Source organism: Ischnura elegans, chromosome 4, assembly GCF_921293095.1.
Source record: "Ischnura elegans chromosome 4, ioIscEleg1.1, whole genome shotgun sequence".
Lineage (NCBI taxonomy): Eukaryota > Metazoa > Arthropoda > Insecta > Odonata > Coenagrionidae > Ischnura > Ischnura elegans.
In genome coordinates, this window is record NC_060249.1 from 50,920,051 (window position 1) to 50,939,669 (window position 19,619).

The window sequence follows — 19,619 nt, forward strand, 5'->3', positions numbered from 1 at the left end:
GAGTGGTAAGGCATGGAAAAGCGGCGGAATTGTGACGTGAAGTACCCGAAAAAGCTACTTATGTGCAAATTTTTATTTTTTAGGGGGTTTCGGAGGGTTTAAAGATGACGAAATTATATGGTCACATTCATTTACTGTCATATCTAGCAGAAGTGTGCCATATGACATCCATATTTCGAGAGTAATACAATACAAAGCAAACCAGCCCCCGAAAAAAGTGAGTAGCGTCCGCCATTTTTATTTTTTCGCGGTTAAATCTATGGAATCATTTATTAAAAGTTCATGTTTTCTGAAAGACAATGCATAGCAGCATGTAACTACAAAGTTTGAAAGAAATCGGTCAGGTTTAAATTGACAAAATCTTGTGTTAATCTTTTGGAAATCGTAATTTTCGGTGATTTTCGGAATATTTTAATTTTTTTCTGAGTAACCAAGGACGAGGAAAGAAAACTGTTATCTATGTTTCGTAGACAATATTATGAGCATATATAATAATCATTTTCGTTATTCAACACCTTAAATTAAGTCGAGGGGAGGGGAATTAATGAAATGTTTTTCGAAAAATCAATTTTTGGACGCCATTTTGGCAGCAATTTTCTTAAAAAGAAAATTAGAAAATTACGTTATTACGTGCCCACATTTATTACCTTTCAAAAAATGCATTAACAATCCGTGTGGCATAAACAGTTAGCCCACAGTAAAATAAAAACCGAAAAACTGTTCCCGGGAAATGCGCGATTTCGGCCATTTTGTCGACCTAGCGACGACACGTGGCGGAAACTTCCGGTTTTCGGATTTTTCCTCCGGATCATTTCGGGATCCCCGCATGCCTGCCAAATTTCAGCTCTCCAGCACTTCTAGAAGTGGTCGGGAATTTGTATCCATGAGTCAGTCACCACAAGGGCTGTATATAGATGGGACTCGCCGCGCTGCGCGCGCTCGTTAGGGGGCTACGCCCCCTAAAACCCCCCCGCATCCGGCTTCGCCGGCTGCCCCCTCCGGACGGCTTCGCCGTCCCACCCGCGACTCCTCGGAACGGCTTCGCCGTTCCTCGTCCGGGGTCGGCTTCGCCGCCCAGATATCGAGGTAGCCCTCTGACGGAGACCCGCTAGTACCTCGGAACGGCTTCGCCGTCCATCGTGTGAGGGCGGCTTCGCCGCACAAGGGTTACCCGCGTCCCCCCTAGGCGTGGACTCCTGGGAACGGCATCGCCCTTCCTCGTGCCGGGGCGGCTTCGCCGCCCAAGGTTTACCGGTGTTCCCCCGAGACTGCGACAACTCGGAACGGCTGCGCCGTTCCTCGCCGGCTTCGCCGTCCCACCCGGCACTCCTCGGAACGGCTTCGTCGTTTCTCGTTGTGGGTCGGCTTCGCCGCCCATATATTGAGGCAGCCCTCCAACAGACAGCAGCTAGTACCTCGGAACGGCTTCGCCGTTCATCGTGTTAGGGCGGCTTCGCCGCCCAAGGTTTACCGGTGTACCCCCGCGCCTTCGGCTACTCGAAACGGCTGCGCCGTTCCTCGCCTGTGGGCGGCTTCACCGCCCAAGTGTTATCTCGTCGTAATGGGGCGGCTTCGCCTCCCAAGGTTTACCTATTTCCCCGAGCCATCGCCTCCTCGGAACGGCTGCGCCGTTCCTCGCGTGAGGGCGGCTTCGCCGCCCAAGGGTTATCGGCGCCCTCCCTCGTAAGCTTCCTCGTTATGGGGCGGGTTCGCCGCCCAGGGTTTACCCGTGTTCCCCCGAGGCGTCGACTCCTGGGAACGGCGTCGCCCTTCCACGTGATAGGGCGGCTTCGCCGCCCAAGGTTTACCTTGTCCCCCCGAGCCGTCGACTCCTCGGAACGGCTTCGCCGTTCCTCGTCTGTGGGCGGCTTTGCCGCCCAAGGGTTATCGGCGCCCTCCCCCCGTAAGCTTCCTGGTGATGGGGCGCCTTCGCCACCCAAGGTTTACTATGTCCCCCCGAACCGTCGACTCCTCGGAACGGCTTCGCCGTTCCTCGTCTTTGGGCGGCTTCGCCGCCCAAGGGTTATCGGCGCCCTCCCCCCTCGTAAGACACCCATTCGGCTGCTCCACGTGTTGGAGCGGATTTGCCGCCCGAGGGTTCTCGGAGGGTTTCCACGCCTCTGACTCCTTGGAATGTCTCCGTCGTTCCTGGGGCGGGGGCAGCTTCGCCGCCAGGGTTTTCACTCCTCACAGAGGAATGCGTACTACCAGCTTTCCCCGATCGTTTACAAAGGCTGCCGGGGGATAATGTGGCTGAATGTAGACGCATGCTAGCCGTGATTGTGGCATTTTAGCTTATGACGATGTTTTGAAGGGGGTCCGGGGGGCTTCCAGGGGTTTTTATGAGTATACTGACAACGGTCGCAATCATCCAAATAATTCCTTAGCGATGAGTCTTTGGAGAAGGGAATTACTGCTAAAATATGCGAAAACACCGAAGAACATGCTATTCACAGAAAAAAGATAATTTTTTACCTGGTCTTCTTGGAAGCCACGTGAAATATTGAGGGGTTTTCTTGCATAAATGGTCTTTGTCTACCTACAGTAAAAATTCCAGCGATCTAACTGTAGGGGAACAATGAATTCTCCCGTTTTACTCACATTTAGATTACCAATTCTGTGTTCTCCACATAGCGGTGCATAGGCGCTGTAATAAGGCATAACTATTGTGAATTTCGTAGCCGTACCTTATGGGGAAGTGTTTAAAAAAATCGGTTTTAGGTGTCCTTGTCCTGGAACCCCTTTTTTACTCTACTATTTTGTTAAGAAATGTACATTTAAAAATTTGAAGTTTTATTGCGGGTGTGTAATTGGGGCAGGATAATTGAACATGACGGGTGAATTTAGCCGACACAATTCCCATTCGGAATCAATAAAAACGATACAACTGGGATGAATGGTACACGAAATATACGACTTATTAAGTAATTTTTATTTTTTTGGGGGGGTCACAGGGGGTTTTCGGGGGACCTAAAGTGCTTGTTCTGTATAACGCGGCATCGTTTACCTTGGATAAAAATTTCGGCTCTGTAGCTGTAGTGTAAGCATGCTTTTTCGACGGTGTCACCCGTTAAAATTAATTATTCTGCGTTCTCCTGGTAGCGGCGCGTAGGGGCAACAAAAAGACGTCACTCACGTTAATTTCGTGGCCGTATGTCGTCGGAAAGTGGCAGAAAAAAATTCCGAAAAATTTAAAATCGTGTGTTGAGGGAATGCAAACTTCACGGCGGATGTATTGTAAGTTACCAAACGTTGTAGGAGTCGCAATTTCAATGGAAATACATAATCGTTAATAACTCGAAATTCGTTCGTCTTACGGATACATGAAGATAGCCGAAAAATTGAATAAAAAATCTAGTATCTTGCATTTAAGTGAATTTGTCCTACGATTATTGCAAATTGGTCAAAAAAATTCCCAAAGTGAGCCCATAAGAAAAGCATTGGAAATTTTAAATTGTTAAAAAAAATACTTTTAAACAAAAAATTGCAAAGGCGACCACACCAAAAAATCAACCAAAAAATCTTGTGTCTCATACGTTAGGGACTTATTCCTACAACGATTAAAAGTTGGTTTTAAAAAAATCCAAAGATAGGCCCATAAGAAAAGCATTGGAAATTTAAAAAAATTATAAAAAATACTTTCAATCAAAATATGGCCAAATGTTTCGCATCAAAAAATCGGCCAAAAAATCTAGTTTCCGTCAGTGAAATTTCATGTTCCCGTGACATTTTTAAGTAGGCAAATAATGGAATATGTTTTAGTCCCATAAGGCTCCAATGTTAATTCGGATCGATATATCTCGAAAACCGATCGACTTTTTCCAGTTTTCGGACTTTTCCCCCCGATGAATATTTTTTCTCCACCCACGGCGAAAATTTCGTCTTCCCAGCACGTCCGGAAGTGGTCGGGAATTTGTATACGTGAATGAGTGAGTGAATCAGTGAGTGTGCTATCTGTCACACATCGGGTTGTATATATTATAGATTAATTCGTACTTACTGCTATTATTACCTACCTTTTGCCAACAAGCTGATATCTTGATTAAGGCCAATGATTTCCCCGGTGGATTTTTCTTCAAATACGAGCACTTTTTGATGATTTCGCTAGGTAATGACATCGCTTATCCCGATATTTTAAAAATTCGCAAAATATAATTCACTGGGAATTCCATTCAGATCGGTTAAGTTTTGGGCATGACTGTAGCCATAGCCACGGCTGGAGACACCGCACTTCCACGTCGCAAGTATGAGAACTCTAATGCTGGTTTATTTCACTTTGATATGACAAAGATTATGCGGTTATGCAAATTTATATGAGGGTTTTTAAATGATTTTAAAATGATTTCAAAATAATTTTAAAATGTTTTCAAAATCATCTCGAAATTGTTTTAAAATAAGTTTGCATAATATTTTTCTGCGAAATTAAAAAAAAACAAAATTTCATGCAAAACAATAAGTCATTGCTTATTACATATCCATATATGCACTATCAATAACATTAGGCGACATGATACTGGACTTTAAAAAAGCAATACCTAATACATTATTTTAAAATTATTTTAAAATCTTGAAAAAGTCATGAATTTAGCCATCTTATGACATTTTCATTTTAAAATCATTTTAAAATCACTTTTCAATATTTTTTTGCTACTTGGGTCTAGCATTTGTGGGTCATCAGTGACATGGTCTGTAACATAAGAGCGTGACAAATGGTCGGCAAAATGCATAAGTTTACCCGGTAAATAAGTAACATTTAAATGATACTTCAATAATTTCAACCTTAGTCGCTGCAAACGAACAGCACCAATTTGATGCACTGGTTTAGTCATAACATTGATTAGGGGTTTATGATCACTCTGAACCAGGGCTGGTTTGCCATAAATATAGTAATGTAATTTGGAAGCTGCAAAATAGACTGCTAAAAGCTCTTTTTCTATTTGTGAATAATTGCACTCACTACTGGTGAGTGATCTTGAGGCTATGTGCACTGGTTTAAGACCTTTAGGACCTTCCTGAAACAACGTACACCCTAGCCCACTTTGTGAAGCATCACATTGTATAACCAATTTAGCACTGGGATCAAAGTTAGCCAGTACATAGGGGCATTGGATACTAGATTTTTAAGCTGAGTAAATGCCACTTCATGGCTCGGAAGCCATTGCCATGCAACATCAGTTTTAAGTAAATCATGGAGAGGAGCACAAATGTTGGACATATTTGGTATGTATGTCCGAACATAATTAAACATTCCTAAGACTCTCTGTAGTTCTTTGCGATCACCTGGTGCGGGCAAGTTTACCAAGGCATGAATACGATCCGGGTCTGGTTTCTTACCTTCTTTAGAAAATATTTGCCCAACATACTTCACCTGAGATACTTTGTACTGGAGTTTGTCTCTATTGAACTTGGCCCCAACTACTTTTGCCCTCTCCATCAGTTGTTTTACACACTCATCATGCTCAGCTTGGGAGCTTCCGGTACATAGAATATCATCAAAAAACAAAACTACACCTGTAATATCTCCAACATTTTGCTCAATTACTTTTTGAAACATCTCTGGGGCATTGGACAACCCATATGGCATGCGTAAATATTTATAGCACCCAAATGGGGTAGAGAAACAACACTTGGACGACGAATCATTGTCAAGCCGTAGCTGATGAAACCCTTCTTTTAGATCAAACACTGAATATATGTGCTTATTACTTAATTTTTCAGACAACTTTTCAATTGAGGGAATTTCATGATAATCCCTGAGAATCACTTTGTTTAATTCAGTGGGGTCCAGACACAATCTTAGTTTACCTGAAGGTTTTTCGACAATAACCAAGTTACTAACCCAAGAATTGGTATCAAGGGTATCTACCTTTTTTATAATACCCTTCTTTTCCAGCCTATCCAGCTCTAATTTCAACTGAGGCTTAATGGAACTAGGAACTCTCCTTGGGGGTTTACAAACAGGGCTTGCATTACTTCTAATGACAATTTTACATTTTTGTGGTAAACAGCCTATCCCACTGAAATTTTCCTTATAATGTAACACAAAAGCATCTCTATTACTGCTGGAAATATCGTGAACACGTTTTACCAGATTGAAATCAACACATGATTGTAATCTATGAAACTATGCAAATGTTCTTGCCTAAAGTGAATAAAAATTATTATTATTATTATTAATCCCAACAGTGGAGTACTCTTAGAATCTATAATAACAAACTGAACATTTTTACATTCATTTCTAACTGCACAACTAAGATTTACAACTCCCACTGCAGGTATAACAGTACCTCCCCAGACTTCAATTTTAATGTTAGTGGGCTCAACTTTACTTAGGTGATTCACTTTTTTAAACAGTTGTAACGGAATTATGTTTATCTCCGAGCCTGGATCCAGTTTAACACTTACATGAAGGTTTTCGATTAAAATTAACTGTCTCCATTCTTTTTCTGGTGGATTGAGATTTACTGAGTGAACTTTAACAGAGTCACAAATTATAGATTCATCCAATGATGCCTCAGATTGAAATGTTTTCACCTCTCTATGACTTTGCGTACCCTGCACGAAACAGCGAAATGGCCGGAAATTCCGCATTTTGAACAGTTTTTTCCATAGGCAGGGCACGCTCTAGGTTTGTGCGAAGTTTGACACCTACGGCAATTAAATTCTTCATTTCCGGAACTTGCACTCGCCTCATTACGTGAAATACCACCATTACCTGAAAACTTAGGCTTGCTTTTCCTTTTGACATGATCCACACCGGCACTGCTTAGTTCTTGGATTCTAGGTTGAGTAGATTCATTGGCTCCGTTAATTTGTTGAACATGATGGCGGCTAATCTCAACTGACCGACAGTAGGCCGCTACTTTGGCGAGGGTTCTGTCCTCCATTCGCAGCAAAGACTCTTGAACGCCCTTGTCCCGGATGCCTTGAATCACACGGAAGATCATCATATATTCTTCCTGAGGGGCTGGACTATCATAACCACAATTCTTTATAAGTCGCCGACAATCTGTCAGAAAGTGGTCAAATGTCTCTCCTTCCTGTTGGAACCGTTGATGAAACACCAACTGTTCGTAAATTGGGTCTTGCTTTGGATTTACAAACTTTTCGTAAGCTTCCTTAACTTTGACGTAAGTTAGCTTATCTTCATTAGGTAAATCAAAAGTTTCAAATAGAGCTCGACCCTGTGATCCCAACATATTTTTTAGGAGAGCTATTTTCACTTTGTCCGCCGATTCATCTTGTCCTGTGGCGATAAGATAATTTTCAAAATCCCCCACAAATATAAGCCAATCTTTATAGGCGGTAGGGCTCTCTAAATCGACACTATCGGGCAGTTTAACAAGGTGAATACCTGCCATCTCTGCAGTTTCGGCAGTTCGGCAACCACTTGCAGTACACGAAACTGTTCCCAGTCAACACAGTATTCGTAATGAGGTCTTATATGAACTCATACGTTGGACCACGGCGAGTAGACTTGTAGGTGAGGGGGGGGAGAAATTCGCGGCGAAGCGGGGTCGAGCCGCTACCCCGGTCACCGTGGCGTGGCAATCGCGTGACGTCAGGATAACAGCCAATCGGAATTGACTGCCAATGTCGTCTGCATATATTGCTGTATTTACGTATTCCTTATTATTTTTTCTTATTTCTTTTAACCAGCGCGAATTTAGGGACAGGATTTTGTAGGGATCTTATAAGGATAGGGGTATTACTGCTTCAAATAAGTAAAAAATCCGATTACGCTTCAAAAGCCTTTATTTTGAGCTGGTGTCTGTACATGAAAAATCGTTATTACAACAGAAATTATTCTTTAACAAGCAGGGCAGGAGTCCACAAAATTCACACGTAAAGCGGATAAGGATTAGTTTGTAAGAATTAATTGGAACGAAACTCCCACGTACCACTCGTACGTTCTACCATTCTGAACTAACATTATAAAAAGTTAGGAAAGCTCAAATCAATAAACATGGGTTACAACCAACACACATTAAAATAATATTTATACATTGAAAATCTAGTCATTATATTAACAAATAAGCTTCCATCTTAACAATGAATGTACAAAATTTTATTGTAAATATCAGGCTATATACCGTAATGTGTACTACAGTATAATGTCCTACGTTTGATGCAATATAATTAAATTAGAAGTTGAAACGAAAACCAAATACTGTTTCACAAACTTTTTATTTGCTATCAAGACAAATTGTCTCGGTAATGATGTTGAAACTAGTTGATAGCATTAGTAAAATAAGACATTGCAATATTTCCACTGAGTTTTATTATGACACTACGTGTTCCGTCGTTACAAACAGCGTTATCAAGTATGATCAAGCAACACCTGATAATGTTGTTTGTAATGACGAAATGTTAGTGCCATAATAAAAGTCAGTGGAAATATTGCAATGTCTTATTTTACTAATATTAAGAACTTCCACCATATAGTGCCCAACATCATACAAGATAGTTGATACCAAATAAAAAGTTTTTGGAACAGTACTTGGTTTTTGTTTCACCATGAATATTTCATCATTCTACTAAGTAACGCCCAAATCAGTTGAGTTTAAATGAGAAGGCTTCAGACATATTGGTAAGGGTGGAAATCAAATTGGAAATGGGAAGAATTCACTCAGGCAGATGATTCTCGGTAGCCTACTGAACCCGGTCGGCTACAGATGATGTTCGGTTGTCAACCTAATCGGGATTGTTACTGACGATTTTTAGTTGCCTACCAAACATGGTAGGATGTTTCGAAAAGCATATAGCCTACTGTAACCGGTTGGAAAAAATTTCAGCTGCAGTTATCCATTCATATCTCAAAGTGCATTCGTATCAATGAAAAGTAACAAAGTGAATCTTTCCTATTTCCAATTTGGTTTCCACACACACTATTATGGCTGAATCTCTCAAATGTACTTATCATACATCAAACTTAGGAGATTATACTGCACTGTACAGTGTAGAGTACGATGAACAGAAAACCACTACTAATCCATGGTATCTCATTCCAGTTTTTAATCCATATTGCACAAAATTAGTAATCAAATCAAAATTTCGAAACACAGGAGAAATTACTGTAGTGAAAGGGATGTTATTACATATCACTTGAATTGAGGTGACTTTTGGAGTTGAAGTAAAGCCAAGGTACAAAACATATTATTATGAAAATATCTTACCATTGTCAATAATGTCATATGATTTAAGACTCCCTTACAAATTCGAATGTGTTTTGTTGTTAGGATTATGTACATATGCAGTAAAACCTCTATGCAGTGAACCTCCTTTACATCATAAACCTCCACACTTCATACCACCCCTGCGGTCAGTTTTACATGTAAATTTATTGGCAAACCTCTTTGTAGTGAACCTCTTTATCTCATAAAACCTCCACTTATCATACCAAGGAGATACTCCCAAGACAGCCTAACTACCTCCAAACATCAAATTGCCCAACTTTTGGTCCCCTCCATTACGATGTAAAGAGGTTTTACTGTATAATTGAGGATCTTAGAAACCAAGAAAGATAAGTGCAATTAACTACCAAGAATTATCAGCTATTATATAAAAAAATTGCACTAGTCCCCCTAGGCTTCTATGGTCCTCATTTGATAAGTAAAATGAATGACTAAATGAATTAATCTAAAAAATCTTTACACGTGAGAATACAACTCAAAGCAAATTAGCAGTGGGAACACTTGTGTATTTAAAATTTTTGACTGCAGTAACTTTTCAACAGTCTGAATGAACTATTAAATAAAAGCAAACAAAACAATGAGGTGGGAACGGGAAAGATTTTTCTGATTACAGAAAAACCCGACTCTCTGTCTTACTTTGAAATTTGATTAATTTACCCAGCCTTAAATATTTATTAATTTATTTCTAAGGATGGAAAAAATACACTTTCACATTCAAAAGAATCCTAACTCTGGAATAATGAACAGTAGTCTCCATGTAAACTTACTAGGAATTTCCAAATTAATCAATTTTAGGGGCATACAATCCACATTGATATCATGTAAAACTCAAGGTCGGAAAATGTCAGAAAATTGTAAATGCCCTACTACATGCTTCAAAATTTCCATTAAAAGCTGTCCAGATTTGCCAAAGCAGTATCCACTCCTTTGTTTGAAAAATGTTTTTGAGTGAGCGACCTTAAGTGTTTAGGGTGGTAAAACATTTATCCTTGTGCATTTCTTATGGAACAACCGTTTTGGTTACCAAAAATCGAAGGCAGCATTTCCTTACTACCTCCTTTAGGCAAGTTTCATTTGAGATATGAAGTTATAATTTTCACATTTATGCTGACAAATAGATGAGATTCACTTGTCTAGCAATCCATTTCTTCCCACGATAATATCTCCCTTGATAAATGCAGTTATACTGATTAAATAATTCATATTCCCCCAACATCAATAAGGACATAGGTATTTACTTCCTAACCATAAATACCAAGGGCAGGAAACAGTAATCTCATCTTCTGAAATCCATCACTTAGAAAACCAGATTATCAATGCACTAGATAATAAAATGGAAGTTGCAACAATATTTTTCGATTTCTCAAAAGTTTTTAACACTGTGGATCACCAATTGATACTCAATAAACTTGACTTGATGGTTTTTGTGTCATAGCTAATTTTGATTGAAACCTACTTGTCAGACCAAATTCAATTTGTCATTACCTCAGGAAATGGAGTAACTTTCATTTGCCTGGGAACAGGCTTAAAGCAAGGAGTTCCATTAAGCTCTTTCCCTGTGCCTATCCTATCACTTTCAGACATAAATGATCATATAAATAGTTTTCTACAAATAAATGGTTCCAATCCATTCCCTATGCTGTTGACACCAATGTTGTTCTCACAGCAACAATAATTTTGGAGAATTGAAAGAAAAATGCAAAAAGTGAGTCATACTTTCTCTACATATCTCATTGAATACATTGGAGTTCCTTGTCTAAGACAATGGCCATTTTTATAGATCAAAAAAAGAGGCATTTAGGCTATGAATTTTTTAAAAACATGATGCCCTTTACTGTCCTCTGTTCAAAAAGTTGGCTGTATTACCACTGCCATGCAAAAATTAGAGGTTTTGGTACTCGTTGTCTTTAAGTAATGGTTATTTTATTAAAGTTGGTAGCAAAAACTGTAACTACTGTTTTCGCTAATATTTCTCATATCTTGCTCATTAAGGGTGAGGCCTTAAGACAAAGTTTCATTACACTTCCCTAAAAGACAGAGAAAAGAATGTCTCATAAGATAGAAAGAAATAATATCTCCTTCATCTTAAACAGAAAACAGTATGTTTATACATATCTTGAATGGTATTCCCATCGTTGATTGTTGAAATAAATCAGGCCATTATATGTACCGAATAATTTTGTAAGGTGTGCTAAGAATGTTGGCTATGTTGTGTAATCTGACTGATGAATCTGTATTGAATCTTGGTGCATGAGTAATTAAACAGACTAATTGAGTAACAGGGAAAGATACTTTCCAAAAAACCATACCATACAACTTTGTGAAAACATCAGGAGAGGTACAGGCTAATGCTTGGTCAGAGAAATGCAAATTGCCAGAGAAATGCAATTTGATAAATAAAACATAATATAGAAATACCCACTATAGAGACTGCACAGAATTGGCAAATCACAAATATATCAACTTTTTCAATACCTTCTTCCTAAAATTCCAGATGCTGACATTTATCATGCAAGGGGCCACAAGATTTCCATTCGAGTTCTTCTGTTGGGCACTTCCATTAAAGCTGCAAAACTGCTTTATGAATTGAACGATTTCTGCAGTCACACTCACACCTTAATCAATCCACCCTGAAATAGACAGTAAAAATAACATGGATGTCTCCCTTACTAAATTTATCTATTTACAGTTTCTCATATCTATATGAAATCATACTCACCTAACCGAACAAAAATGTCCAAATGGAGAAGACCGTAATCGACAGAATACATGGGCGGCAAGGCTCCCTTTCAGTTTCTCTCTTCACCTAGGATTAAGAGCAGAGGAGGATATCTTGGGGAAGTGAACGATATTCCCAGTGAGTCTTCTACTCAGATTCACAGTCTCTTCATTGTGGGTCTATTTTCCAACCCTTGTAATAGCTACACCACCAACTGTCATCTACAACAAAATTTATAATTAATTATGGTTATTTACATAATACTGACAATTTTGAAGAATTTGCTAATGTTTATACCTCTTCTTTATTGCCATATTCCGTGAACATGTTTCGTGGGCACTTCAGGAGATGTGGAGGGTCATCGATGGTGAACATTTTTTCACCCGCAAATCTGAAATAAAGATAGGATCGTGGAAAATTATCTTATAGTGAATGACTGTCTCTCGCATGGAAGAAAATAATGACCTTATAGTACTTAAGTCCCCACCCTTTGCACTTGCATTCACCCCGTCATAACACCATTTACAGCACATATATAGTATGACACTAATGAAAAAAATCCACAGATACTCCAAGAACATAAGAATATTATACGCTAAGTACGATATGTCACATAAAAACAGATTGTTTCATTAATTTTGAAAGTGAATTGGAAGAACAGGGATATACAGCGGAACCGCCGTTCTCACCTACTGGCTTTCAGTGCATTAATGGCCAACTTATACTACAAGATTCTTTCACTTTGTACTTACAGATGTTCATTCCGAGGAAATGAATGCAATTTGATAGGGCTATCAGGAGTTTTCCGCGCGTCGTATCCAAAAGCATGACAACGTTGAGACCGGTTGAGACGAAGGCATGTTTAGGGTGCTTTCCAATCACGTATCTGCGCTGATCTGTTTGAAACTGTTTAGCTCAGAGCGTGTTCCAATCGCACCTGTGACGTCATCTGCGCTAAACAGATGGGAACACATCCTGCACCGTTGTTCGTCTGCGCTAGCAGACAAAACTAATGATGGCGGGAAAATATATTGCTGACGGAAAATGAATTCCACCATCTCAAAGATAAGTATGATGATCATTTGAGAATAATAAACTATAATTTGATCTGTATATGTCTTACATAAGTTTAATTAAGCTCGTAATTTGGGAAATATAATATTATCTTCGTCAAACGTAATGATTGATATAACATGAGCAAAGGACGATAGCAAGAGGAGGCTAGTCGATTTTCTAGAGAAATTGTCCTTATCAAAAAAATTAGAAATGGAGAATGTAAGCTATTAAACTAAAATGTTATATTGCTTAGATTCTAAGCAGATTTATTTCATTAGCTTACATGGATAGCGGACGTATTATGTACCAAATTTCCTTTAACGTTCATGTGGCGTTAATTCTATTCCATTAATTGTAATTCAGTACCGCAAAATAACTATAGAATCGGCAGATTTATAATGCAGTGTTAACATTTTTTACGGCTTTACCTGCGTGATATGGATTATTAATTATTATTGTATGTGTATCTCAATCCAGAAATGCGAAATGAAGTATAACTGGTATAACTGCCGGCACAGTAGCGGTTCGGGAGAGGTAATTATTAAGTAGCGATAGTTCCATAGTATTTTATTTCAATTAATACTTACTAGTGCTTATATAAATACAAAATGATATAGACGAACATTTATCATCCTTCTTGATTGATCATGTGGCGAAGGTCAGTTCAAAAGCTACAGGTCATTTGAACATTCAACTTTTGCCGCCGATCGGTCCACCATTTGTAAACACATCAGCGCAGATGCGTTCCAATCGTCTGTTTCTTTGTGCGCTAATGTGTTTCAATCTGTTGCGATGTGAGCTAATCTGCGCAAGGTGATTGGAAAGCACCCTTAGATTCAAACGATTACAAACGGTTTGCTGTTGTCTGCTAGTCGCTGCCGATTGGCTGTTATCCTGACGTCACGCGATTGCCACGCCACGGTGGCCGGGGTAGCGGCGCGACCCCGCTTTGCCGCGAATTTCTCCCCCCCTCACCATCAAGTAAACTCGCCGTGGTTGGACTCCTTTAAGATTCCACATTAAGGGCCGGTTTTATAATGTCTGGTTAAACTGGAGTTTAAGCTAAGCGTCGGTTAAGTCCCAGAATTCTGTTTTATAATCGATGGTTAAGCCAAATCTGAGCGTTAAAGTGGTAGTCAAGCTAAACAATGGATTTCCCTCGGGTAAAAAGTTAACGTGAAGTTTAAATTGTTGAAAATGGCGGATGTTTTGAAATGCTGAAGAACCCTACGATAATGTACGGAAGAAATAATCGACCAAGCGCAGCATCCTCCGTTTTTATCCGTATCTACGATATCAGCATTCAATTTCCAATATTTTTAGCACCACAATAGCAATGTAATAAGTGAAATATTTCCATAAGACCGGTGATATATCCGGAACGGACCACTATTCTACGGTATTCGCTACGAAATCCTTACAAACATCTCAAGTTTGATAATAATCACCATCCAATAAATAATATTGTCTATTCTATGGACTGCAGTCGGAGATCGTGTGCTAAACCCCTGAAAATGTTGAAGTTATGCAATATTTGTGCCGGCGTAGGAGTTTGTTATGATTTGTGCCAGCCAAGTGAGTTGATGAAAAATACTAGAATTACATATCGGAGGGAAGGAAGGAAGTGTAACAGGAGTGTAGGTATAGAAATCTGTTATTACCTGGTTTTGCTGACTTCATCAACGATTTCAAAATGTGTCGGTGTTTACAAAGACAGTTTGAATTAGAAGAACAGCCAAGTTTCGTATTTGGCAATCGAAAGAGAGAAAAAGATCGTATCTACTGATTGCATTCTGATTTACTAGCATGTGATGTCACTATAGAATTCATAATTACTTCTGAGGATATATGTTATGAGGTGAAAGTATTTTCGTATTTCCTTTTCCAAAGGATGTTTGTCAAAGTACTACTATAAAAATTGTAGGTAATTCCATTAACAATATTTGGTGTACGGCTTGGTATTTCTTGGAGATAAATATATAGGAATAAGTGAGGCAAGTGAAATATTGCGTGAAAAAGAAAGTATTTAGCACGTTTCGTACGTAATGTATACAAGATACTGTTTGAGTTTTCTTTGGAAGCTGAGAAAGGCAAATTGATACAACCAATACAGCTCGTGTGGGTAAAAAAGTAAGAATGACTGATTTGCTCATAAGATGGTATGATATATCAATGAATTTGTGAGGCAAATGAGCCTTTGGAGTGTGGAAGTTTACTAATTATTGTACGTTTTGTGACTAAAGTAATGACCTCTTATCCTTTTGATAGAAAAAGATTTGGAAAGGCACCTTAAGCAAGAAAAGTCTTCTCTTCTCTGAGCGTTCTAATGTGTAGCCTTCAACGGAAAAAATTGCGACTTAATTGCCTAAGTGCTGTTCGTAGCCAAACACAGGTTATGTACTATTAAAACCTCCTAGCAAATTATCTACCATCGAAAGTAGCTGCAGAGCTATAGAATCAGTGGTGCATCTGCCATCAAAAGTAGCTTCAGAGCCATAGAATCAGTGGTGCCCATCTAGATATCTCATGTTAAAATATAAGAGTGCCAATTTGGTTACCAATACTTATCTTATTTCAGGCTTGAATGGGTGAAAATAAACAATTCGATACTTATCCTGAAAAAGTTTAATTTTATTCCATACATTTGAGCCTTAATTCAAGAGAATTTGGACCCTTGTACCTGAAGACTCATGGAAAATATGGAATATATTATATCAAAGCCAGATCAATCAAATAAATTTTATTTTAAGGTTCTTAAGCATTGTCTGCTAAGGGAATATATTTATTGAGGTTCTCAAGCATTGTCTGCTAAGGGAATGTTTGAAACAATCAGAGTCAGTTGTATTTCTTACAATATTGAGCCAGCTGGGCTACTCTTGCTTGCTATTGGGGAAAGCTGTTGTCTGTGTACATATGTATTTGCTCATGAGGATGAATTTACAGGAAATGACTGCATTCACCACTATTCCATTCATTATTTTCTATGCTTATCAGTGACCAATGAAATTTTTTCATCGATAAGCTCTTTCAAAGTACCTTGTATGATATTGAGCAAGATATGGTGGAAGTTCTTCATATTAGTAAAATAAAACATTGCAGTATTTCCACTGATTTTTATTATAATAAAATCAGTGGAAGTATTGCAATGTCTAATTTTACTAATGACTCTATCAAAGTCTTAAGTGGGATCCTTGGTATGGTTTCTTCCTAAAATATGAACCCTTACTACTACTTGTCGACGTTTAATTAACTAATATGTTTAATAAGTCTTCAAAGGATAAGTGGAGACATCCTATCTATATACAGCCCTTGAGGTAACTGACTCACTGATGGATACAAATTCCCGACCACTTCCAGAAGTGCTGGAGAGCTGAAATTTGGCACGCGTGCGGGGAATCCAAAATGATGCGGAGGAAAAATCCGAAAACCGGAAGTTTCCGCCACGTGTCGTCGCCAGGACGACAAAATGGCCGAAATCGGGCTTTTTCCGGGGACCGTTTTTCGGTTTTTATTTTACTGCGCGCGAACCGTTCGTGCCACATGGATGTTTAATGCATTTTTTGAAAGCTGATAAACGTGGGCACGTAAATATGTAATTTTGTTAGTTTCATTTCAAGAAAATTGCAGCCAAAATGGCGTCCAAATATTGTTTTTTCGAAAAATATTTCATAACTTCCGCTCCCCTAGTCGTAATTACAGGTGTAGGATATTGAAAATGATTATTATATATGCTCATAACATAGTCTACGAAATGTAGGTACCGTTTTTCTTTCATCGTCCTTGGTTACTGAGAATAAAATTAAAATATTCCGAAAATCACCGAAAATTACGATTTTCAAAAGATTAACACAAGGTTTTGTCAATTTTAACTCAACCGATTTCTTTCAAACTTTGTAGTTACATACAGCTATGCATTGTCTTTCAGAAGACATAAACAGTTTAATAATTTTTTAATGGATTTAACCGCGAAAAAATAAAAATGCCGGGCACTGCTAACATTTTTCAGGGACTGGTTTGCTTTTTATTGTATTACTTTCGAAATATGGATGTCATAGGGCACAATTCTTTTAGACATGACAGTAAATGAATGTGACCATATAGTACCGTCATCTTTTAACCCCCCGAAACCCCCTAAAAAATTAAAATTAGCATATAAGTAGCCTTGTCGGGTACCTTTCGTCACAATTCCGCCGCTTTTCCAATCCTTACCACTCATCGCTACGGAATTGATGTGGACGATTGATGACCGCTGGCAGTAAAAACCTATAAACCCCCGGTAAACCCACATACACCCCCCCCTAAAAAAATAAAATTTTCAAATAAGTCTACTTTTTCGGTACTTTTCGTGACTATTCCACCGCCCCCAACGACTCATCCCCCCGAAATTTATGTGAATGGATGGTGACCGCCAGGAGTACACACATTTAAACCCCCGGTATCCCCGTGAAATCCCCCCAAATGTAAAATGTGTCTCCTATTTGGGAACCTCTCGCAAACATTACGCCGCACTACCCGTGCCCTCTGAGCTCTACATCCGGAATATTTGGTGAGGGCGAGCCACCGTAAACCATACGGGAAAAAATACCAGAAAACCCCCGATCACCTCCTGGAACATCGCCGAAAAAATAATTTTAAAGTTGCCTTTCCGAATAGTTTTCGACACAATTTAACCGGTGCCCATACCACTTATTAAAACCCCCGATAACCCCGTGAAACCTCCCAAAAAATTTCTAATAAATAGCCTCTCTAGGGAAAAGAATCGTAAGACCACTCTTCCGGTCCCCCAGGACTTATCGGCACGGAATTTATGAGAACTATTAGTGACCACTGGTTTAACACAAGTATAAAACCCCCGGTATTCCGTAGGAACCCCCCGAAAAAAAATGAAAAACTTGCCATTAAGTCTTCTTTTATGGGTACTTGTCGCCACTATTAATCCGCATTGCACTACCTTTTACAATCATCGCTACATGATCACTGTGGACTTTTGGTGACCGCATGCATAACACATTAAAATCCCCGAATCCCCCTGGGCACCCCTCTCGGTGGGGAAGACCATTTATAAGGACTAGGCGGAGCAGCCGCGGGGGGGCTCCTCAACCCCAAGGCGGCGAAGCCGCCCCACAACGAGGAACTGGCGTAGGCGAGGGGGAGCTTCAGCAACCCCCGGGCGGCGTAGCCGCCCCGATGTTCAAGCGGCGCAACCGCTGTGGACTCCCCCCACCTCTGGGCGGCGAAGCCGCCCCTTAAACGAATGACGGTGAAACAGTTCCGAAATGCCCTCGCCCTCTGGCACACTAAACTCCCAGGCGGCGAAGCCGCCCTTCAGCGAGGAACGGCGAAGCCGTTCCGAGGAATGAGTGGGGCACCTCCCTACCCCCTGGCCGGCGAAGCCGGCCCCTAGCCGTGTTGAGATTATTCGAACTTCAAAAGTCTTCGAACGACCACAAATGTAGACGGCGAAGCCGGAACCGGGGTTTTTAAGGGGCGGAGCCCCTTAACGAGCGCGCGGAGCGTGCGAGTATTCCTATAACAGCCAATTTACATCACATATCTGGTACACTCGTTAGTTTCTTGGGATTTCAATCCCATACATAGCTTTTATTAATTTTTTCATGCTCCATCCATTGAACTGTCACTAATGAGTACATACGTTCAAAAAATCGATGAGGTATAACATCATCAACACTTATAATCATGCATGACTTGATATCTCATTCCATTCCTTACTGTTATAAGTGATTTACTCATTAAGGTTGACATATTTCTTAGTAACATACATGGTTATTCCATTTATTCCAGAACCATTGTCTCCCTGCCCTTGCTTGTTACTTAAAATCCTTACCTTAATCCCTGTTGTCGGCATTTCAAGCTTGATGAACACTTCACATTCATCTCCTGCATTAATTCCCTTGCCTCATTTATCTCGTCTAGCACTTCCTACTTCCTTTTCCTCTGTCAATCTTATCTATACATTCCTGTATCTATACATTCTTATCCTCCTTCTAGGTCAAAAATACCAGTTCCATAGCAAACCTTACTCCATATATCTTAACCAGACTTCTATTTGCACTTTGGTCCTGTGATTTTCCCATTAATGCTCCTCTTTTTATTTATTCCAAGGATTATCTCTGTCTCGCTGCGATCTGCATCACTAAAGATATATTTTAACATGCATAGCTGCAACGTATGTAATGAGAAACAGTCTATGTTCATGTCACATAGGCAAATTTTCTTAATAGATTTATGGAAGTGGAGTGGATGTAAGGGAAATTGCTTCTATGATCACTTCATAAATAGAACATGGTACGGTAAAATTCTGTGAGGAAGTCATACTATTGCATTTATGATAGTGGAAGCACATACATTAATTATAAGTGAGTGATGTCAGTGTGGTGCATTCAGAGATGACTTGGTACAGCAATCAAAAGGATTACCCCAGAAGTAGGTAGTAAAAAAAATTACTTACTGTGACTACATGTAACAACATACAGTAAACTCTTGATTTTACGAAGCAGGATTTTACGAAGTGATATTGCGGTCCCGGTGAAAAGCCTATGCTAAATACATGGCGCTATTCGATTATACGAAGTTTCGATTATACGAAATTTTTTGAATTTACGAACCTCGGCTCGGTCCCTAGGAGCAAA

At 39.6% G+C, this 19,619-nt stretch overlaps 1 protein-coding gene and 1 long non-coding RNA gene across 2 annotated transcripts in view; one reads left to right on the plus strand and one right to left on the minus strand.

Annotated features, from left to right (window-relative positions):
• LOC124158130 (NFX1-type zinc finger-containing protein 1-like) overlaps positions 1-19,619 on the plus strand; it is a 163,764-nt gene that overhangs the window by 132,672 nt on the left and 11,473 nt on the right. The window lies entirely within an intron of this gene.
• LOC124157435 lies at positions 11,959-12,773 on the minus strand. The gene is made up of 3 exons (XR_006864599.1): positions 12,666-12,773; positions 12,211-12,304; positions 11,959-12,134 (listed from the first exon to the last, which is right to left on the minus strand). It is a non-coding gene; the product is annotated as an uncharacterized LOC124157435 (long non-coding RNA).